Source organism: Meriones unguiculatus, chromosome 12 (genome assembly GCF_030254825.1).
Source record: "Meriones unguiculatus strain TT.TT164.6M chromosome 12, Bangor_MerUng_6.1, whole genome shotgun sequence".
In the NCBI taxonomy this organism is placed as follows: domain Eukaryota; kingdom Metazoa; phylum Chordata; class Mammalia; order Rodentia; family Muridae; genus Meriones; species Meriones unguiculatus.
This window is the reverse complement of record NC_083360.1, coordinates 95,187,213-95,210,998: the sequence shown is the minus strand read 5'-3', so window position 1 is coordinate 95,210,998 and position 23,786 is coordinate 95,187,213. Positions and strand designations below refer to the sequence as shown.

The window sequence follows — 23,786 nt, the reverse complement described above, 5'->3', positions numbered from 1 at the left end:
ATTTGCTCTTCTTTGGATGAATGCATACATACAAATGTGCACACGCCCATACCTGCCTAGGGGATTTTCTCAAGTCCCTAGAGAAAGATAGCTGCCGGTGGGCTTTGGGCTCAGCGGTGAGTGACAGCTTTCAGAAGGCAAGGTGCCATAATCGCTAGCACCTAGGAGAAAAGAAAGCAGAGAGGCCTTCTACACATGCCTAGAGACCACTCCACAGGTCTGTAATTCATTTACAAGATAATTAATCAATTAGCAAATGATGCTTTCCCCTTTGTTATTTACGAGGCAGGAGAACTGCATCTCCTATGCCATGGCAGGCCACTTGTATTCAAACTTTGCCCTTCAAGCACATTGGTCTTATTTATCTGAATTGAACAGATGCTTTGCGGTGCCAGCCCGTGGCGACTATACTATTTGCTATTAGAACCTGAATAAGATTTAAGCTAAGCAGAAGACCATAAATATGACACCCTATAGACATTCATGATGATCAACTGTGTTTTATCATCTCTAGCCGTGACTACTTATTCATATAGGAAAAGAGGAGCACATACACTTGACATTGCTAAAAGGGGAACTACAGTCATTGGAAGGAGAGGCAAAGATGAGGCCCACTCTGCCATTGCTCTGGAGTACACCTCTGAGATCTTAAATTGTGATTAAATTGGGGCAGTGTGTATATCCTGTTTATAGGCACAACACTTCTCATCGCCTCCAGAGCTCCCATATCATCTGTGACACTTCTTTGGAAAGCGAAGATGTCAAGCAGCATTTGCTTTGGGAGGCGAATGCTTGTCAGGTCTTCTAGATAACCATGGCCGAGTGGAGGGTCCGACGATACAAATATCCTCAGATCCCAATCTTAGCCTTGGTCAAGAGGCATGCCTATGCAACCTTTTACCTCTTGGGGCTGCATGAGCTGGTCCCATAAAATGTGACAATGGAAACAGCTAGGTATGCTGATTGATGTGTGTCTGCAGTGCCAGTACTCAGGAGGCTAAGGCAGAAGAATCTGAGTTAGAGGCTAGCTTGGATTAAAGGGTGAGTTTCTCTCTCTTTCTCTGAAAGCAAACAAAACAAGAAGAAAGAAAACAAGGGAAAGGAAGAAGAAGGAAGAAAGCTGTGTGGTTATTATGTTTCATTCCCTCTGCTGTGATCACCCTTGCATCTTCCCATCCTTCTGCATTGGCTATTGTCCAGTGGGAAAGGATCGAACATCTACCTTAGCTGGGGTAAGACGCTGAGTCTTCTAGAAGCAAAGAAGGTTCTCAGAGCCACACAAATATTTCATTAGCCAAACAAGCAGAAACTCTGTGTCTATGATGCACTTGTGAGACAAGGATTAAATATAAATGTATTCCTCTGTGCATAGAACAAAGGCATTTTGTTCCTCTTTTGCAGTGATGGAAGCCGGAACTCTGGGTGTACACGCGCACTTACAGCATGCTTTCCAACCCGTGGGCTGTGATCTTTTCACAGGGCCACATATCAGATACCCTGCATATTTGATATTTACACTACAATTCATAACAGTACGCACAATTACCGTTATGAAGTAGCAACGAAAATAGAAATTTTGTGGTTGTAGGTCACCACAACGTGAAGAACTATGTAAGCGGGTATCAGCATTAGGAAGGTTGAGAACCTTAAGAGCTTTAGGATAGGCTCAGAGACCTAAGGGCAGTCATTTGACAGAAAGCTAACAATAAAAGAATAACTCTAACCCTTCTTTCTGTTAAAACAAACAAACAACCTTAAAGACAGTAGCATGTTCTAATGTTTAAAGGAACTATGAGACCTCATAACTGGGAATATTAGAGAAAGATCATTATAATATGAACATTCTTAAAAGAAGCTGCAAACTCCACAGTTCTTTACACCTTAAAACGACAACAAAAATGAATGGTCAAACGTGAGCAGAAGCAAATGCTACTCGTTATTGAGTTCACACACAAGAATAAAAATCACAACAGTGAATCTTGGACACATTATTTCTTAGTAAAATTAGCATAACCCAGCACATCCAAGCATTAAAATTTAAAAAGTATTTCAAACTGTCCTCATATCATCAGCAGAGTCATGTCACAGATTTTTTTTTATTGGTTCAGCAGCCTAGGTGTAATTGTATTAATATTTTAATGTTTGATACATATTCCCTGTGATACATTGCTTGCATAAATAAAAAGTATCAACATTCAATTGCCAATGAAATAATCACATGGTCTAGGTCTTTATTATATCATGCATTATTTAATTACAATAATCAGAACCCTTTTGAAGGTAAAACAAGATTAAAAAGGTTTTGTTTTATTGGATCTATATATTTGATTTAAACTTTACATGTTAGCTTTACATTAAGAATTTATAAGGCTCAGTTCAAATGGTGCTATTATAAGAGTTTATTTCTTTTATAATTAGTACAGTACTCTTAACGTACTCTGACTATAAGATAATATTTCAGTATTTTAATGAGCTTTTTAAGTGTAATTGATGTAACAATCATTGAATTACACATTTATACCTGAAGAATAATGAAGGAAACATTTTAATGAGAAATTTAATCATTATTAGCAAATGATCTACCAAAGTGCCATTTGCTGACATTTAAAAGCTTAAGAGCAGAAAGCTGTGTTTTCCTCCATCGGCATTGATAGTGATCACTTTCTGGTACTCCCATTTCCCAGGTTAACTTTTTACCATCACTAATTTATTTATAAATTTGAGAAACTTTCTTTAACCCACCCTTGTCAGCTCCTTCCAGAAAAAGTGGGGCTTGACACTTAGAGGGATAATTTAAATAAATTAGCCCCTTTCCAGCCTTCAGCAGTTTTCAGCATAAAAGGTTTCTTTCTTGTGACTATTCACGCTTGCATCAGCTTGATTTTGATGAATGCCCTGCGAATTCCCTGATAGTACCTCAGACAGAGATCTTAGACCAATGTCAACAGGGGTTTCAAAGCTCCTTCATTTCCAGCACACATCAGCGTTCAAGGCCTGAGAGGCAGCTGGTGCAAGGGGAGCCAACTAGGGGGCTGGGTTTTACTCATGGGTTAAGCAGAACACCCATGCCAAGAGAAAGGCTTAGAGTGGAGACATTGGAGTGAGCTCTGTTAACAATGTATCTTGAAGCCACAGAGACCCCAAGGCATATCAAATGGGCTAGATTTACATAATTCCCGGTAGGTCAGGAAACATTTCATGCAAGTTCAGCGTTGGAGCTGAGGTCTGAGCAATGGCACCTGTGGTCAGTATGCATGCTGGGAAGGCATGAAGTCTTGGACAAGGACCAAAATGGACTCTGTTTGCTTTCCACTCCACCTTCACTAGTGGGCAGCATGGCTTGGCATTTCTGTAAGAGTCAGTGATTTCCAGACTACACAAGCGGAGCAGAATGTCAAGGTGCAGTGTGCATGGTTCTCTGGTAGAATTCACCGATCTAGAAGGAACAAAAGGGTTTGGATAGAAACACACTGTTAAAGAGCCAATACGTAGCAAGATATATCAATTTCTATTTGTGTGTGTGTGTGTGTGTGTTACAGGGGTGCAAGTGTCCTCAGAAACCAGAATCAGGCCTCAGATCCCCAGGAGTGAGAGTTTCAGGCAGTTGTGAGGTACCCAGCATAAGTGGGAACTGAGCTGGGTCCTCTGCAAGGACAGTAAGTGTACTTAACTTCCTACCCATCTCTTCAGCCGCAAAGTCTTTAAAGCAGCTCATTTTAACTCTACAACAGGTTTCATTACAGAACTTGCATACAAGTATATAGGCATATAATTGCTTTAATCACATTCACCCCTTGCACTTTCTAAATCCCCTTCCCAACGATCCCTTCTCCCTTCCACATCCCTAAGAGTCCCTCACTTGTCTTCGTTTCCTTTGACTAGCTCAGTTCCACGTATGTGAGAAAACAGACAATCATATTTTTGTGTAGGTGTTGGATTTAGAGTCACAGTGGGAGTGGATGGAAATCAGGAAACAACAGATGCCAGGCCATGGTCCCCACCTGTCCTCTGCTATGTTTGGCACAGTTCTCCTCTCTTCCTCTCCCTTTCCCTCCAGTCCCCTCCTCTCCCCTTCTTTGTTGTCCTCCTCTCCTCTCTTCTCCCTCCTCACTTTCCCCTCCTCTCCTCTGTTTTCTTTCTCCTACTTCTCCCATTCTCCTTGAGGATTTTGAATATCCTCAAGGCAATTTTCAGAATTTAGGTATACTTAACTGTTTTTTCATCGTAGCTGAGGCAGCCTGGTTCTATGACTGACTATGCGGCATGGCCTGCGCCTTGGTGACAAATCCAGCCCTGATGGGCTGTGCAGAAAAGACTGCCCTATCCTCTTGGGGATCCAACACCCAGTCTTCCTACTGCACACAAGTCAGTAGGTTGCGGTAATAATAAGTGACCTGCAAAGGGTTAGATCATCAAGAAGATACAAATACACCATCTCTGAAGTGAAAGGAAGAATGGAGAGAGGAGAGCCCAAGTTCATTTGCTGGTTTGGATGGAGTGTGATTATTGGTGTTGTTTACCATGGCGAACAAAACTGCCAACATCCAAACACAGTATTCATAACATATTGGCCCATATTTAAAGAGTACTCATAAATAGCCTCTGCTCTTATATTAGAAAATATAATTATAATAGACCTCTAGCAAGAGGTTTCTCTTCTAATTATGGGATAATAGTTTGCTATAAAATAGCCAATGTGTCATGCCAGAAATAATTTAGGGTAGTGCAGAAATTTATTTATTTATTTATTAACATTTTTTTTGAGATTTAGATCACATGTGTTTACAGCTTCAATTTGCATTCCTTGAGAGGTAAGATATTTTATGACTGCTTCTTTACTAAAATTTTATGTAAATAAACATCTTCCCCTAAGACCTCACATCAAAACCAGAAGCATCACATCAAGGAAAATCTGAGGATAGGTGGTGAGAAATATGCAGTGCATTTTCAGAGAATCTAGGAAAAGATTAGCCATCAGAAAGTATTACCCAAATAATATTAGAATGTTGTTCTTCAGCTGTGGGAGAATATACTGAGATTCCTTGAAGTATTAGATATGAGCCGCCAAATTTCTATCAACATAACTTTTGTGTTGTAACAAAACTATAGTTATGCCTGTGCATTGGAACAATTTCACTAGTCTCAAGATGAAAGGTACAGCGTTCTTCAAGATAAATAAATAAATTACTACTGCTATTATTATGTATAGCACCAAACCAATGCAAAATAAAATGGAGCCTTTTCTAGAAATGTAGAAGAGCGTCGCCTCCTGAGAGCATAATGAAGTGAGCCAGGGCAGTAAGCAGCGCTACTCAAAACAGCAGTGTAGTGATAAGGGGCAGCCCTGTGAATTCTGTGATAGCTGTGGACGCAATTTAATTCCTTCAAGTATGCCACAAAATATTCCAGTATTCAGAAATGTGACATTAATGCAAAAAAGGGCATGTAGATGGGAATCAGAGAAAACCAGACCAAGAATTAGTTCAAAAGAAAGGTGCTGTTTGAACAAAGCATTCGTATTTTTTTAAACAGTTAGGGACTGCCTTTTCTCTAATCACCCTGGTTTTACTCACCCTGCTAGGCTCCCAAAGAAGAACTCATCCAGGTGGCAAAGCACATATAAACAAATGGTACTTTAAAAATGCACTTTTAAAAGGCTCCATCGAAAGGTTGTGGGAGTGTGAGATGAAAACCATGGAGAAGGTTAACAATGGCTGACCTCAGGGCAGCCTCACGTTGCTGCCAACAAAGGTGGTCAGTGACAGGTTCCACAACAGCTGCCAGGCCCTGATCTCAATTCAGAAGATGCTCCTCATTACACAAAAGCTCACACAGAAGATCAGAAACACAGTTAGGAAGAGAGCTTCCCCTTCTTTAGTGCTCATTCAAGAAGATACTTTTCACACACAAAAAATATGAAAGCTCTCTATGTAGCCCCAGGTAGATATGAGTCCAATTACAGCTTTGGATCTACTTCATTGAGGCACCATCTGAGCTATGAAAAACATATTTGAAATGGGCACACATAGACGTGCACTTCACACATGCACACACACTCATACTCACACACATACACCTTTTCCTTGGAGAACACTCAGTGCCACTAAGTCCCTGTCTTTCTAGGAAGTCATGACGACCCTAATGACTTGTTTAACTAGTGCACTGACTTGTGGCTGCACCATTTCCCTGAAACTAGTAATTTTCTCTTAATTACATTCAAGAGGATGCTTGGATGAGACTTTTGTTTGAAGGGGGGCATGAACCCGATCTGAGCCAAAAATGTGTTCATCAGAGAATTCAAACATAGTAATATTTGAAAAACTGATGGTGCCCGTCGCTTACCAGTATATTTAGATGAAAAATTGAGGTCCTCTTTTGGAAAAGTGGTGATCTGTGGAAGAGTTAGTTCAGGAGAAATGCGTGTTCTATAGTGGAGAATAAGTCACACCAAGAGAGGACTCAGTTCTTTAAGGAGAACTGCTGGACGTTGGCGAAGTCTAGTCTACCCAGCGTGTCTGTCTATACAGTGACCAGAGTCCTGGAGTTCTTTAGTCTTTACAGGCTCTTCCCTGTATAATCTGTGGATAAATAATACTTCCTACTCGTTGTTGAAGATCAGTTTAAACATTATTTTCTTTGAAACCCATAGCAGGTGACTTCAGTAGAATAAGAGAAAACCAGAGAGATAGATTCCATAGAACATCATCCTGGGACAGTGAATCATCAATGGTGGCAACAGCAGCCACTCTTCTCCCAGGCGCCTCCCATCTCTTGTCAAAGGGGAGGGGATTTTTGGTCCAGGTATTGGTTGGTATCAAGAGTTGGTGGGTGGCTCAAGAGGCTAAGCCTTCCTGCAATGGTGCTCCTGGTGAACAGGAGTATAGTGAGTATGAACATCTCGTGAGTGGGCGTAAGATCTGTCACCCTTACAGGTGTTAAGTAGGGATATAATCATTGGAGACAACAGCAGACAAAAGGAAGATGGGACATATTCTAAGACGCATAAAACAAGCTGCTTTCTAGAAATGCCTAGCACCAAACACGTAAGGAAGACTGAAGTCCTCTCCACGCACGCAGAGAAGCAATGCTGGGTGGTTGCTGTCATTCTGCTCTTCCTCTGCACAGCCAAAGCCAGAGGTCGCAGCATGGTGGGAATGCATGTAGACAGGCTCTGATAACCCTGAAGTAGAAACATTCATTCTGAGCTAAAAATTTAAAGTTATTTTTTTTTCCTTTCCCAAACCTGACAACCATTTCCACATTAATGTCCTAGAACCTTTCAAAACATGGACTGAGGACTTAATGTGGTGCTTTGTAATTGCTGGAACTTTTATTAATAATGTTTAATTCTAGCCCTGCGGATCAGTCAGACAAAACTGAGTGACATGCTTACAAAGCAAATGATCCTGTGGAAAAATGATCCAGGAACAATTTTGGAGTGCTAGTAGGTTAAAAAAAAAAGTCTGACAAAAGCAAGTACTGCAAGCAATCAGTAAAACTTCCCACTAAGTCCTCAAGATGCTCCTTGAACACAAATTTTGGAGCTTGGGATTTAGCTATTTATTTTGCGAGTGAAGCCATGGGTCTGCTAAGAAAAGCCTACACCCACTTTTATAGCATGACTTTTTATTATAGGAGCCTTGTATGGAGGTGTTCCTGCGGTAAACGGTACACAATGGAGCTGGCATTGCTGAGTGGGTGAAAACTATTGGGTCGGGCTACTTAGCAGTGTTCTTGCACACATCACTCTGCCGGGGACCACCGAATGAAAACACGTGTTAGGTCACGGAGGGGAAAATAGCTTTGGTTCCATTAGAGTTTATCAAAACACAGAACTTACAATTAGGTCCCGAGGGTTCTGTCTCTGGTGAGAAACTCCTAAATGAGCAACAGGGATGTAAACCTGACTTTGCTCATTGGACCAGAATGAGGAAAACATTACCCTCTACTTAAAAAAAAGGGCAGGGGGAGAAAGAAAAAGAAAAACAAAACAGTATAAAGACCAGGTGAAGGTGAACTTAAGGATCTCCAAGATATTCTCTGTTTGTATATCAGACAACTAAGGGCAACTTAGTTCCAGGAAAGGGAACTAAGGAGTGAACCGCTTAGTCACCTAGCAGGAGTGCCACCAGCCTCCAGGCCATAGCACAATGAAGAACCTGTAGAGCCCAGCCCCATCTCCAGCTGTGGACACAGAGCTCTGAGCAGTGAGCATCACAGGGAGACAAAGCACTGAGAGTTCACAGGAAAAAGTAACAGTGAAGGGAGTTGCCCAGAGATTCATGAGCTGAAGCTGAATTCTTACCAGCACGGGCTCATGATGAAACTAGGTGAAACCAGGGGAAAAAATGTCTAAAAGGACTTGAAAAATAAAAAACAAAAACACTGCAATGTAGCTAGATAAAGCTGTGCCATCTGTCCCTACCAGCAGAACTGGAAGACCTCATAATGTCCAGAACAAGAAGAAGAGGGCAGTGGAGTCTACACTTCATGAGACATTCAGGTTCAAAATCTCTCAAAACTGTAAAATTCATGTCCTTCAAAGTTAAACATTTTAGTCAATATAATCATTCCTATGGAAGATCATTAATGGAACTAAAAAAGTAAAATGTAATAGATAAACTCATAATGCCCAAGATTGCCAGACACACAGATTCAGAGAGAAAACAAAATATAATAATAATAAAAGATTTCTCAGTCTAAGGTAGTCATGGTGGCACAGGCATTCCAGCACAAGATAGGCAGAGCAAGAGAATGGAGTGATAAGGTGTGTCTAGACTACATAGTGAGAACCCCAGCACCCCCCCATTATGAAGCTAACCAAAATATAGCCTGAGGAACTGTGTTGCTATCAAAGCACATGAGTGGGTGCTAGGGCAAAAAAAATATTAATAGTTCATAATGCAAAGGACACTGTGGATATTCAAAATGTTCATGCACCTAACAGAAGAGCTTCAAGGTACACGAAGAATCACAGGGTTATTTAGAGAGAGAATGAAAGAGAGAGAGATGAAGTATAGGAATTCAATATCCCTTTCTCAACAATTTATAGAACAACAATCAGTAAGAACATAATGACTTTGACCTATTTTATATACAGAGACTTATCCTACACACCTGAGAATACATATTCTTTTCAAATAAACACCGAACACCAAGATAGCTCATAATACAGGATACAAAACACGTTCCCATAAATTTGAAAGAATTCAAGCCTTGAAACGCATGTCTTTTAACTACAACAAAATTAAGTTGGAAAATGAAAACAGTAAGATTTATGATCAGCTCTGAAATATTTGGAAATGTTAATAGAATTCTAAATAAAACATAAGTTAAGAAAATAAAAAGAAACTCAAAAGTCATCTGAGCTGAATAAAAATGAAAACACAATCTATCAAAACTGGTGGAATCCAGTAGAGTAGTACTTGAATTGGAAAAAAAGGACATTTTAATACAGAACTTTCTGTATTAAAAAGAGAAGAAACATCTAAATCAATGAAGCCCAGCTTATACTACGAGAAACAAAAATGAGAGCCACATTAAAATGTGAATTAAACAGAAGGAAGGAAATAGAAAGTATTACAGCAAAATCAATGAAACAGATAATATGAGACTAGCCATGAACTTACCCTTCAGCTGAGCCCTGAAGAATGGAGCATGTGATGGGGACGCTGGGAAGAAGTTAGGAAAATCTGCATGCCTCACGAACTTAGCAAGGTAAACAAGCACGCAGCAGGTTTGTGGGCCATTCCAGAACCCGTGGTTAAACTAAGGTTGTGTTGAGAGTAGAAACTATTCTTGCTGAATGAAAAGGGAAGAGGAAAAAGAAGGAGGGGCAAACACAAGACTCAAAGCTGGAAACAGCAGAGACACAGAGGCTTGTGGGCCAAGACACAGCAGTACAATCAGATTCTAGTCACCATGGGAAGCCATTCAATGATAGAGCATTGGAGGATGTTACAGCCAAACCCTTATTATCAAAGATCATCTTGGGGAAAGTATAGAAATCAAATCTAATTGAGGGAAGCTAACAGTGAGCAATGCTAGAGAGCTGCATTCATTTCCTATTTCTGCCTTAACAAAGGCAAAGGAACCTGATGAGTAAAGAGAGCACAAGCCTACAGTCTCAGAACCTTAGGCAGAAACCTGACCCAGGTGGCCTGGAGACAAGAGCCGTGGAAGTGAACTTGCCTTGGGTATCTGGCATAGATATTATGGGGTTAAGTTAAAATATTGACCACACAGCCTCATGGATGGAGATTCCAGAGAAAATCCCTTTTGTCATTCTAGCTGTAGAGACATTACTTGACTGGAGCCCCATTTTCTGTCATCAAAGACAGCAATGATGAATCAAGCCTATCTCACAGAACCATGGGGACCTTCCTTTTCCCCTTTTCCTCTTTAAAAGACTGCCATGGTTCAACTGGTCTTACTCCCATATCCATAATAATTTCCCTCACTTACCAGCGGACCACCCTAAGTGACTTTGGTTGTCTCTTTGAACTTAACTTCCCCTTGCCATGTCAACATAATGTCTTGGGGTTTGTGACATGGATACTTTTAGGAGACCATTTTTCCCGCTACTCTAAAGCTAGTGCAAAATCCCATGTAAAAAATGAGAAAGACCCAAAGAGAGAGGGCAGTAGTAGGCAACAGAAAGGGAGGAAAATCTTAGGACGTGGTCTTTAGGTACATAGCAAAAGGACGGAAGGATTTGTTTAGTGGACTTGGAGGATGAGGACACAGAGAATGAAAAGAAAAATAGGAGATCTTCCTTAGGATTGAAAAACTGAGAATAAAGGATGATTTCACTGGACGCTTGAGCTCAGTATCTCCTACATGACTATCAAAGTCTTACAGTGCGCTGGATCTCAACCAAAGGGCCAAGAAGCAACCATAAACGTCTTATAGAATATTAGGGGTGAGCTGGGCCAAGGCTTGTTGGAAATGTGAAATAACAGTTCAGGAAAGCAGTGACTGATAAGTAGGATGTGAGCATTGCTAGGTAATTGGAAGTCTTTACCAGAGTCCCTCCTGTAAGTTACCCCGCACAGTGAAGACAGACACACAGCAGCAGCTCAGTAACTGCCAGCTCCCATGGCTGTTACTTGAGGTTTAGCATGAGAACAGAAACCCTTTTTGGTATCTTTAAAGACAGAAATAATTTGTCAGGTCCTCTCATAGAGTCACATGGATCTTCTTTTCTGTGCTCCACTTCCTCTTTAAGACTCTGGTGGTTCAACTGATCTCACTCCCATAATTAGCTTCTCTTAGTGGAAAACAAGACAAACCACAGATTCAGTTGACCTGACTGGAACAATAAGAGGCACAAAGCACAAGCATAACTGCAGAATCCCGAGAGGCATTCCCAGAGCCAGGGCGCTCCTCAGTGAAAGGGTCCAAGACCCCAGGAAAGCTTGAATCCTGTTCAGCCAAGGCCTGGGGCACGGTGAAGCCTGTGGCTGCCTGGTGCCACATTCTAGAGGGAGACATTTTGGGATGTTAGTGTTGTCCTTCTCAGTATTCGAGGTCACTTAATCATCACAACAATGTTCGTAAGAGTTGGAGACTGTAGGCCATGAGCACTTCTGACTCAGGAGGAGCCTTTCTGAAGGGGCTTCACACAGCATTTTACCATTTTTTTAACCTTTCTATCCCTCTACACTGAATGGACACAATTCTTTTCCCCTCTAGGGAACAAAGTATTCAAGGCGACAAACCAGAAGCAGAGACTGGCCCTTACCACAGTTAACCTGGAAATGCCCTGATTTTGAACTTCCCAGTTTCTAGAACTATGAGAAAAAATTTTTGTTATAAATTTCTCAATCAGGCAATTGGTTATAGCAGCTCTACCTAGAATTAGCCATTGTCTTCTGTCTCCTATGAGAATATACAGTAATTTTACTGGACACCGGATTTCTGTTTAAGATTTTAGGCATCTCCTTCCTCTGTGAGAGTCATAAATATAGGTATCATCAAAAGGTATGGTTGAATTCACTACCAAAAACATGTGCAGTGATAATAATTAGATAGGCTGATGGTGTTGATACATCTAGAAACAAATGTCATATAAAAGTCAAAAACCTGAGGCATTAAAAATCTGTTAATTCACAGCAGTGTAAACAGTACAAAGTAAAAACTGCAAGTAATAAAACATCCATGACAAAAATCCTTAGGGCTCTTAAGCACAGCTGGAATAGGCAGGAGAGACCAGGGGAACTGTTGATGTATCAAACCTTCCTTCATGCATTTTCTTCTATTGTGGAACCATAACAACCCAAAATAAGCTTCATGGCTGTGGCTGCAGTAACATATGAGCAGGGATGTCTGGCATGAACAGAGGTGAGCAATAAAAGTGAAGCAAACGAGCAAAAATATATCAAAAATGACTAAAATGATGTGTTTTCATTGTTAAGAGATGTAGTGAAATTCGCATCTGGTGAATTCCAGTCCACCGTTTCCATGATATATCATTTATAATTTCCCTCTAATTATAATGAAAATCATTTTTCAATGTAATTTCGCAATAAAAATGTTTCTTTATTTCTCATTACATAAGAACATGATCTCATAGAGTTGTGGAGCGAGCTTACAATGTGCTCTGCGTCTTCTCTTTCTTATCATTTAATCTCTTCATAGTCTACAGATGTCAAGAGGTTCAGATTAAGCTTGTTAAAGATCTGCTTCACTCGAACTCACTGATGATTATTTATTTAGCAGTTTTATGTAACCCTGTCATTGCTAAGCACTCTATTAATTTGCCGAGGGACAAATCAACACTAGTTATTTTTCTACCGGCTATTAGACTCAGTGCTGCTGTTTGCTACAAACCACTTGCCAGTTAATTATAAATTATGGGTCCTCTTTGCCTATATTAATTGATATCTCCTCTGCCATTGTAATAGTAGACAAATAAATTGAAGGCAAGATTTATTAAGCAGTGTATGCTTTGTGTCTCTTGATTAGTATTCTTTACTTTTTTAACATTTATACTTGTTTATACAGATTTGACAGAGCAATGCATTAGAGAAATGATCTTTAGGGTGTTTTGTGGTTAAAGAAAAAAAGAAAAACACGTAGAGAAATAGAGATTTTAATAGATTCACAATTCATTGCAAGCAGCCTCTAAAACGCTGCTGACTCTTGTTCTAAGAACTGCTAGTGACAGACTCCTAATTATGCCAGAGCTAATGTTCAAGTGGGTTTAAGTCTATGTATCCTATTGTTATGAGAGAAACTGATATGAACCGTCACCTTGGACCTACCTTGATTTGCTTGTACAATGTCCTTTGCTACATATTTTCAGTCTGTTGCACAGGCTTTTGTATACAGAACCATTAGCCTCTAAGCTTTCAGTTTTTTAAAAAAATTGAGACTTGTTACGTTGTTTATCTGCAGGTTTAATACATTGTGACAAAGATGCACTACAGCTTCTTTTAGTTTTCAGCAGCAGGGATTCTAGATGGCACTAGCACAGATGGAACCCACACTTTTCCAGCTGAGACCACAAAGGAACTAGAGTCAGATTTTAGGTGAGGGGGCAAGAAAGGATCTCGTCATAAAGTCTTAATGTGTTTGCTTCCTGGACAGGATGAGGAACTGCAAACTTAGGGGGGCACTTTACCCCAGCTGGTCTTTAGGATAATCTGATGTCAAGGGGCACCAGGACCTGGGTATTCACCAAAAGAACTGATCAAGTCTCTGAAATCCTAGTTTTGCACATAATGTCTCCACTTAATTGACAGTTTTGACTGTCAAAAGCAAGTTGCTTTTGTGGCATGCCGGATGACTACTGGTTCCCCATCCAACATAAATCCAGCCAAAGGACAGCAAGCTTTCTGGGGTGGGTAGGCTGTTCACCCACCAGTTCTCCAGGGAAAGGAGAGAAATACTGGCCGAGTAGATGTAGTCCTATTTCAGCTCACACATACTTGCATCTTTTTTCCAGTACATCCATGTTTGAAGGCCTAAAGGCTCACCACATAGAATGTAAGAGGATGCCCTTTCAGTGAAGTCAGCCAGTCTATTCAGGAACCAGGCACTCTGTTAATGCTCTGTAATCTCAGCCACATTAAATCAAGATTTGAAGAATCTTCTCCTATGTATTGTGCTACTTTTTACTGGCTTTTTCTGGAAATACATCCAGTGGATAGCAGGAGTGGCCACATTGCCTCATGACCAGGTTTCACTAAATGATTCAGAAAATGAGTCAGATGTTATCAATCATTACTAAAAATAATTTTGTCTTTAGATCCTTGAGGTTGCTCTTCCTACGCACACCCAGAGAAGTGCTCAAAATCTCTTTCCTTCTGGGCCAACCAGAATCAGAACAAGTACAATTCTAGTTACTAATTGCAACTAAAAACTCTTGTGATTAGAGGTGGATTGCAATTGACAAACAAAACAAGACAAATAAACAAGCAAAAAAAAAAAACTGTCAATTTTTTGTACCATTCACATTTCACATTAGTTTTGTCAGTTACAAATCAATTTATTACTTGTTGACCTACTATGTTCTTTTACAAATACTTCATATTATTTTATACCAACTTAGTGATCTTTTTTTAAGTTGCTTCCCTAGGAAATACTTAGCAAAGTCAGGGGACGCTGTCATTAGAAACAGTAGAGGGCAAGGGTTGTATGGTGGTTTAAAAGAAAATGGCTCCCACGGGCTCACAGGGAATGGCACTATTAGGGGGTTTGGCTTTGTTGGAGTAGGTGTGTCCTTGTGGAAGGAAGTGCGTTTTAGTCTCTTCCTGCTGCCTGCAGTTCCAGATGGAACCTCAGCTCCTTCTCCAGCACCATGTCTGCCTGCATGCCACCTTGCTTCCCTCCATGACAACAATAGACCAAACTTATGAACTTGTAAGCCAGCCCCAATTAAATGTTTTTCTTTATAAGAGTTGTTGTGGGCAAGGTGTCTCTTCACAGGAATAAAAATTTAAGACTGCCTGCTACTAACCTCTAGTGTTTAGCAGACAGCAGTAATGCTTAAGCACCCTACAATGTGCAGGCAATTCCCAGAGAACAAAAACTCACTAGTCCTACATGCTGATGGGGATGAAGCAGAGAAACCTTCATCAACTCTCTCAAAACAGGAGCAACTCTCTTACTCAGTGGGCATTAGGAAACAGAGAAAGACTTTTGGAAGAACAGGTAAAAAGCATGGTCATGACTCAAATGTCTAGGTCTGGGCGGCCCCTTGAAACTGTCTGGATGTGTTAGTGATCCTAAAAGTTGATTTCAACTGTTCATAAAAATATTATCACAATGCATTTATGATATATATTTCAGTTTTATCCACTTCAAAAGAGTTGAATTGGAAGTTCTAAGTTCTAAGATGGCCAACAGGGCTGTGATCAGAGGCAGAACCATGAGTTACATGGCTAGTTGAGAGACTGGGGAAGCACAAGTTGATAGAGGACATAAAGTAGATTTTAGTGCATCTGGAAAAACACTATATTAGCCTGAGATATGGGTCTCTTAGTAATTCTTTACCAATATCTAGCAATTCATCATCAACTATTCAATATAGCAGTTGCCCCAAAATCTTAACTCAGTATGTTTAAGGAATTTAGCACATATTTATAAATAATGACATACATGTGTGGCTCAGGAGATACCTAGAATCCACAGGGGGAAAGGCAGATGTAATGATTTGTACTAGGTACCTATCCTAATGCTGGGAAGCCAGAGGACAATTCCTGGGGCTACCTGGCCATCCCGCATGGCCTAAATAGTGAGCTCCATGCCAATAAAGGACATACCCAAGAAGGAGAGAGGCTGTCTTCTGAGCTCATACATGCACACACATGCACATACATGCCATATGTAAATACACAATCTACATAAGAGACTTACGAATTCACATGTCCAATATTGAATTTGAGTTCTCATTTAAATTTAATATAATTAAATTTAATATCATCCAATGGTCTTTTCTTTCTAAATATGAATTTCCAGCCCCTCCCTGTGTTCTCTTTTTGCAGATGGCTCACCAAGACATACAAATATGGTTCTTGATAAGATTTATACATTTGCCATTAGTGACCTCCCTGAAGCTAGCCATGGTGTCTTTTCCTTTGCATCTCTAGTATGCAAAACAAAACAAGAGCTGATCACCTGTTGACTTAGTAGGTAATGTCTGCTTATAATGAACTGATGACCTAGTAGGAAGGAATATGATAGACGCTCATGTACAGATGCCTCAGAGCAGAACTGTAATGCACTAGTAGTGAAAGAGGGGCACATTGACACCTGACAAAGACTGTCTGAATGTGTACACTAAAGCTTGGTCAAGGACTCCACAGACTTTCCTTCAACAGTTCTCATTCCTGAGTCATCTTCAGACAATGAGCACGGGAATGGTTAGCTAAGTGCTCCAGGAAGCTAATGATTAGCTATGGGCTCCAGGAAGGCTAATCCCACAGAACATGTTAGTGAAATTTTGGATCCCATTGTTGTTCCAAATTCTTCCAGGATGGATGTGACAGCAACGGTAGAAGGCATGTCCTTCACCATTTGTCCTCTTGTGTTTGTCATGGTCATGAGGAACCTTCCTGACTCTATTTTGAAGGCAGGAGTCATTATGCTGTATTGCTAAAAACAAGAGCTGAGTGACTGTTTTTAAGTCTGTTTCCTAGAGTAAGACCTGCCACAATCATGAACTTGACTTGTTTCTGAGAACACCCAGACCCTTCCTGACCCTCTCGAACCTCTCATAGTTTTGTTTTATTTATCTATCTATCTATTTATCTATATATGTAGCTATTTGTTTATTTTGTTGGGTTTTTTAAATTTTCTTTATGTCCTTATTGCCCTATTGTCTCGTTTGTGAACCAGCTTTGGAACTATTTGTTATTTTACTTCTTAAAAGGGGTACAAGAAATGAACTGGGGAATTGCCCTCTTCAACCCAACTTAGGAAGCAGTCACTGGCCAGCTCTTGGGTGCACACTAATAAATTCAAGCTTGCTTCAAATGGCTCAAAGTGGTGATGGTGATTTTACTCTCACCCAGTGGGAATAACAGTCACTTTTGCGATACTGGGAAGAGACATCATGACCATGGCAACTCCTACAGGCATAGCATTTATTTGGGGGCTTGCTGTAGACAGTCCATTATCATCATGGTGGGAAAAGAGACATGGAGCTAGAGTTGTAGCTCAGAGCTTTACATCCTGATCTGAATGCAACAGCCACATTGGGGTTGGTGTGGGCTTTTAAAATTTCAAAGCCCACTCTCAGTGACATCTTCCAAGAAGGCCACAATGTCATCCTTCTCAAACAGTTCCATTAACTGGGGACCAAACACTCAAATTTACTAGCCTATGGGAGTCATTCTCATTCAAATTATGACATACAAAGGAATCATCTTCAAATCCATGCCCAAATAAGTGAGATGATATACATCTGCCCTACAATATTTGGGTCATCCTCCTAATACATTTGTGTTCCTGGTAAGTCACCACTCATGCTCCTGCAGAACCACCTTGTGGATGTTTATGAGCAGGAAGACCAAGCTGGGAAGGGGTCATGCTCTCACTTGAACTCACTTTGGGTGAGCAGGGGATTCTTGACATAGGCATGAAATAGCCATCCCTACCCCATTCTGCAGTAGAATATTAGTAGCCTGGTCATTATTTTGTAATGTAGTCTCTGTGCTCCATTCTAGCACAAGCTAACACCAAGAAGTGAGTAACCCTTGAATAGCTTCATCCACTGATGAAGGAACTTGCCGATGTTTTCACCTTCACTTCAGAGGGACAAAAAATCATATTCCCTTTCTCTGTGTTTTGCTTTCTTTACATTTTCATAGTATACACTATGTCCATTCAGTTGAAAAACCACAAATTCTGCCATCTTGGAGAAAACTGCTTCCTAGCTGTCTCTGAAACCACAGCTGCCCTCCAGCCAGGGAATGTATATAAATGTGTATACAAGCAAACTTTCTTCCTGTATACGCGTTTAAAATATGACAATAATAGAATGGTCAAGTGGAAAGATTTGCTTATTAATTGAGCAAATATAAATATGAATCAGAAGCCCAGTGCAGAGCACAATCTATGTATTCCCTGTAGAAGGAAATACTGTCTCCACTTTACAGATACAGGAGCTAAAGAGCAAGAAAGTAAATACTTTCCTGTACCAGGTCACACAGGAGTGAAGAGCAGGAACAGGAAGGGGCAGACTCTGCATTTATTTCGAAGTAAATATACTATGAAGTTCATTATTACTCGGAAAAACTAGTCCACTTTAAAAGCCATTGTACATCTGATGGGGCTTCAGAGTTTGATTGCAGAATTCTCTGAAAGGGGGCTGTTTGGGATGCAATTAACATGACAAACAAGGGAAAGACACAAGTTTAGCAAAAAGCTCACTTCGAGTGGATAAATTTCTCTTTTTCCTTTTTTCTAGGCGAGAAGGCTAGATGAAAGCACATAAAATAACTGCTGACGAGTGGAGCTCTTGAGCTGAGGACTTGTGCTGTGAAATTCTACTTTGTCTAGCAAACACTGTCAAACAGAAACCTTGAAAGAGGAACATTTATTTTTCTCATTTTCTTACCAATACTCCGTTCTGACCTCGGAGCTTCCCTGCAAATGCTCCAGGTCACAGGTGGTGGAAGGGGTGGAAAAGTCAGAAGCATGGGTTCTGCTTCCCCTGTGGGGGCTCATACCCGTCAGAGCAGTGGCTCAACCTGGCAGCAACAGGAAGCAAGGCACCTTTGGGTGGCCATTTCCTCTGCACTCCACCCTTTGCAGAGTCTCAATCCACTGTCCGCAACAACAAAGCCACGGGACGTTTGATTGTGTAACAAACCCTTCATTTTTCAGCCACAGCTACAGTCGAGGACACACTAATGCAAGGACTATTATTATGTGATTTCGAAGGAAGCGCTCATTCTAGCAGCTCTGAGGAGGTGGTGGTTTAGAGGTTGAGACCATGAGCTGTGTGGCAGAACAGAACAGGATGCTTTTCATGTGGTAATTCTGCAACCCTCTGCCCTGTAAATGATTTTCCTCTTCTAAATGAATTTAATTCTTTGGGTTTTGTTGTCTGCTTGTTGATGTTGTGTTGCTTTGATTGACATAAGGTCTCACTATGTAACCCAGACTGGTCTCAAGCCTCCTCTTGAGGCCATGCTCACAAAAGCCAGCCAATACAGGGAGGGCATATCTCTCGCGATTTTGCAGGGATTAAATGAGAGAACAGAGTAACACACTATTTGGCACACACTGAATGGTGAAAACAATGTGAATTTTATTATTATGTTAAAAACATGAATTTTAAGATCCCCCAGAAACCAGTGCCAAGATAACACTCAATGTGCAAGGAATTTAGAGAAGTACTTGCCTGTGAAAGAAAATGAGGATGAAGACAGAAGAAGCCACGGATCTGTGCACCCTTTTCCCACCCCTGAAGAAGAGAAGGAAGGGAAATTGGAACACTACTCGTTTATTTTGTTTGGGTTTTGTCTCTCCCTCTCTATTTTCTCCCTCTGTTTCTCAGTCCTCCGCCTCTGACACTGGATTTTACTACTTTAGCTTGAAGCTAGCCCCAAACACACACTCTTTCTGCTTCAGATCCTGAGTACTAAGAGTACAGACATGAACCTCAATGCTCATCAGCTAGGCTGTACATTCCAGAGCTGTCATAACCTTCCCAAGCAATGCTACCACCCACGAACAGCAGGAGCCTGTGAGGGACACTTTACATTCAAAACACAGCACTGCTTTTAGTCAGCTCATGTAATTTTCACTGTTGTAGTCTTGCACCTGAGTAAGACTCTTATAGGACCAGTTCTCTTTCTGTACGACGCACATATGCCAATAAAGAACAGGGGTACAGTACAGTACTAGAGGTCAGGAATCATCTGATGCCCATCAATGCCAGCAAATGCAGAGCTCACCAGCATGTCAGCAGTGTTCAATTTATAAAGCTACTTGCCTACAGGATTGCAAACTAGCCCACAATTCCTGAACTATATACATGTGTGCAAAGGTGACCAAATGTTTAGTCCTTTGAGGATGGTTTCAGTTTGACATATGAAAGCATCATTAACCAGGTTATGCTAACTGGAGGCAGACATTTAAATAACATCCATATGATGGCAAGAAGCTTGATTTTACTTTCTTTTTCCATAGATGATGTGTCTACGTTTAGTGTTGAAGTATGGAAGCTTAATTGCATTTCATTCACATCCTAAGAATCTTCTGTTCAGTACTTTTAAACTTAATATTATGGTGTAATAAAGGTCCAGGCCTGTAAGTGCCCAGTACCTCCTCTTAGTTCTCTTTTCTTTAGTTGACGCTTGTTTAAGACCTCACCAACTACTCTTAGGATATGCCCGTGTCCTCTCTTGTGTGAAGCTCCTTAATGCCACAACCTCACCAAGACAGACAGAAGAGGACACATGAAAACTCAGTCATCACATTAAGTTCACTGTCAGAAAGATGTGAGGTGGCCTGCCTCATTCACCACACGCCTGGTGGTGCCTCACAGCTACCTGTGCACACCCGGTGGTGAGAGCCTCACAGCTGGCAGTGCACAACGGGGCGGATTGCTATGCGGTAGGAAACTAACTCTTTTTCTTCTTAACAGCAAATGCCTCCTATCCCTCAGTCTCCGCAGCGCTTGCCCAGCCTTGCAGCCTTAGCTCTCCATTTTCCTTCCTCTGGAGGTCAGTGCCAACCCTTCACATGGTGGGTTTTATTTTCATGAGTTTAAAGAACATGGCAAGTGACAGAGGTCTGGAGGAATATATTTCTTCCAAAGCTGGTGACCAATTAGTTGCTTGCCACTGACTGTCATTTCCGAGCTATGAGGGCTGCGTTCTTGTAGCCTGGTGATAGACACACTGTTTATTTTCCACTTTACAGCCTTTGCCAATACTCAGAGTCCCACACCGCTGCCTTTAATGCCGCTCTTCTGGATAGCTTGTGACAGGGGACAAGATAAAAGGTATGTGAGAGCACAAACTGGCAGCTGTGCGCAAACTTATCTGAGGTGCACAGCAAAGAGGAGGGCTATTTTCATAGCTCACCTTTATTTTAATGCTTCCCAATGAAATCAGGGAAAGCACCAAGTCCACAAGGTTAATGCTGAAACATGAGCACTGTGGCTAAAGACATTCTGAGGGTTATTAAGCTGTTGACAAGATGAGAATCAGAGAATTCAGCACTAGGCCCATAATTGTCTTTCATCTAGGAGCAAGGCCCCCCCAACTTTTATGATTCATCATATTTATTTTTTGTTTCCTCAAGCAACATCTTTTATTAGTTGCACACTCACTGCAGAAATTTAATTTCTGCCAGAGAACAACAAAGCCGTTGATTATTATTATTGAGAATCTGGTACAACACAGAGTGAAATAAAATCTATAAGGCATTAAAATGACAGATTAGGTAAGAGCTGTATTCATTTACAAGTGTTAGAACATCATGCTAATGCCTCGCAAGCACAACATAAAATGAAAATCAACTCTTTCATGCTGCTTTAGGGAGGAATGCCGTGAAGCTCCCCGGAACACAAGCCAGAGCCCAGAAAAAAAAAAAAAAAAAAAAAAAAAAAGTAATGTCCTTTTGTAGTTTGCTTATAGGCTGATCCTTGAGAAACACAAATAAAAACACTCCTCTCATTTGCACAGCCAGGAGCTCTTATCCTTTGGTCATCCCAAACTAAACACTGCTAATCCTGGTAAGATTTATGTTTTTGTAGGCATCGTCTTGTCTTTTTAATGGAGAGTAATTCCGCACTCATCAGGCAAGTTCAACTCTTCATAGCCCAGGTTGGAAATGTCAGGGAAAGCGGAAAAGAGGGCTCTGGAATAAGTGAGTCAGATTTATTATTTGAAAATAACCCTCTCCCCCGTAATTTATGCATACCCAATCGTTCAAAGTTGAGTAACCCACCTCCACTCGAGGCAGCATATCTGTGCTTTTATATCATGTGTTGCAGCTAAAGACAGAGAAGAACAGGCAAATTACAAGAATGATGGAGACCATCGGGCTGAAACTCAGGACCATCAGACCAGGAGTTCTCCTCCGAGAAGAGAACACAGCCGTACCTGCCAAAGTGCATCAAAGAATCTCAAGACTACCACATCTGAAACCGTTAGGACAGATAAATGAGCTCGGATTGAAGGAATACAAGTTTTTCAGAAAGGAATCCACTAGGTCTATGTCTCTATGTGTATAAAACATTTTATAGAAAATTCTGTCAGAATAATTAACTCTCAGACTTAAATAGGGAAACTATATGGAGATTAATTTATTTTCTGACATTATTAATAAAATATGATGCTTATATGTTTATGCATAATATATAAGTTGAAATAGGCTTATAAAATAGACATGTATTTTACTATAATAATACTAATTATATGTATAATTCTCTCCAGGTCATATGAATACATAAATAAGATTTGTGAGTGAAGTATTTAGATTCAATGATTCTTTAATTCTCAGAAGGCAGCATCAGGTGTTAAGGTTCAAACCAGTGATGTGTGACCTTGACCCGTTTGCCTTCCTGTGTCTGGTACGGTTGGTGATTAAGGGATAAGGATTGTTGAAGAAAATCTGTTAAATGGCCGCTCCTAACACCTCCAATGGCAGGGTGAACCATAGACGAGGGGCGTCAGGGAGATGCCACACACCAGTTTGCTTCCGACACACACTATGGACAATGCACCCACAAGATAGATTAAGTTTGCATGTCACACGCAAATCTTAGAACACGTGGAATGCTTCCGCTCATTCTTTGTTCAAGACAGCATATTTCCATATAAACCAATGAGCACAGAATTCACCTTCGCTATGGTCTATTTAAAATACAGAAAGATAATCAATGACAATTCCGTGATATTTGCTGTCAATAACATATTCCTGGTGGCACTATGCAGTAGTTTGGGTGAAGAAGGGCTGATAGGGCAGCTGAGGACTTTTCTTTCAGTAGCTGTGCCGTCCCGGACAATTCGCTTTCATCTCTAAAGAGTGGTTTGGGAAGAAGGGCTTTTTAAACAGGACCTACTTTAAGACTCCTGCTTGCTATTCTGAAAGCTAACTGAGATTATATGATGTAGGAAAAGTAGAGGAAAAAGCTAAGGTAGAAATCACATTAAACAAACAACCATCATTCCTGGTTGGCCTTGTATCAAAATCTCTTTCCTTACTAGACTGTCTCTTCTTAAAGTCATTATGGAGACTGAAATGGAGTATTTCCGAACCTGTGCATAACTGTTCTTGGAATTATGGATGCATTGTATCCTGTGTGATGAAGCAACAACTGAATGAGCAAGGATTCACAGACTCATAAATCTTTGAGCCTGTATACAAGTCTGTCTGGGAATTGTGAGAATGTACAAACATTGGTATGGGCAATCAACACATATTCTAGGCATATGGTGGCACCTAAAGCTTTAATGAAGAGAAACACATCCACTGAGGTAGGAAGGGAGGACAAAAAACCAAAAAACAAAACAAAACAAAACAAAAACCTGAAAACACATGAATTTGAGTTCTGGCATTCTCCCCACTGTCTGGCTGCTAATTTTTTGAACTTCACCCAGGCAGTGTGTCCAACAGACCACATGGTGATTGCTAAATTGCTCAATGACCACAAGCTACAATCATGAGGAAATATTCATGAAAATTAACATCCCATTTAATACTTACCACGTTTTCAGCCAATACTTTGTGTAACAGAAAGTCCTCGAACTGGCTCCAAAACTTTTCAATTCCTGACAAATGCACTGGCCTCTCTCCAAGGAGCTGGGCAGCAATCTGTG

At 40.7% G+C, this 23,786-nt stretch overlaps 1 long non-coding RNA gene across 2 annotated transcripts in view; it reads right to left on the bottom strand.

Moving 5' to 3' along the window:
• Window positions 1–23,786, bottom strand: part of LOC132646674 (uncharacterized) — a 501,797-nt gene that overhangs the window by 19,061 nt on the left and 458,950 nt on the right. The window contains exon 3 of one of the 2 annotated variants that reach the window (XR_009584923.1): window positions 1,957–3,436. The exons of the other annotated variant lie outside the window; for it this stretch is intronic. This is a non-coding gene — a long non-coding RNA (uncharacterized LOC132646674). Of the gene's footprint in view, window positions 1–1,956; window positions 3,437–23,786 lie in introns of those variants that run through there. 2 annotated transcript variants of the gene reach the window in all.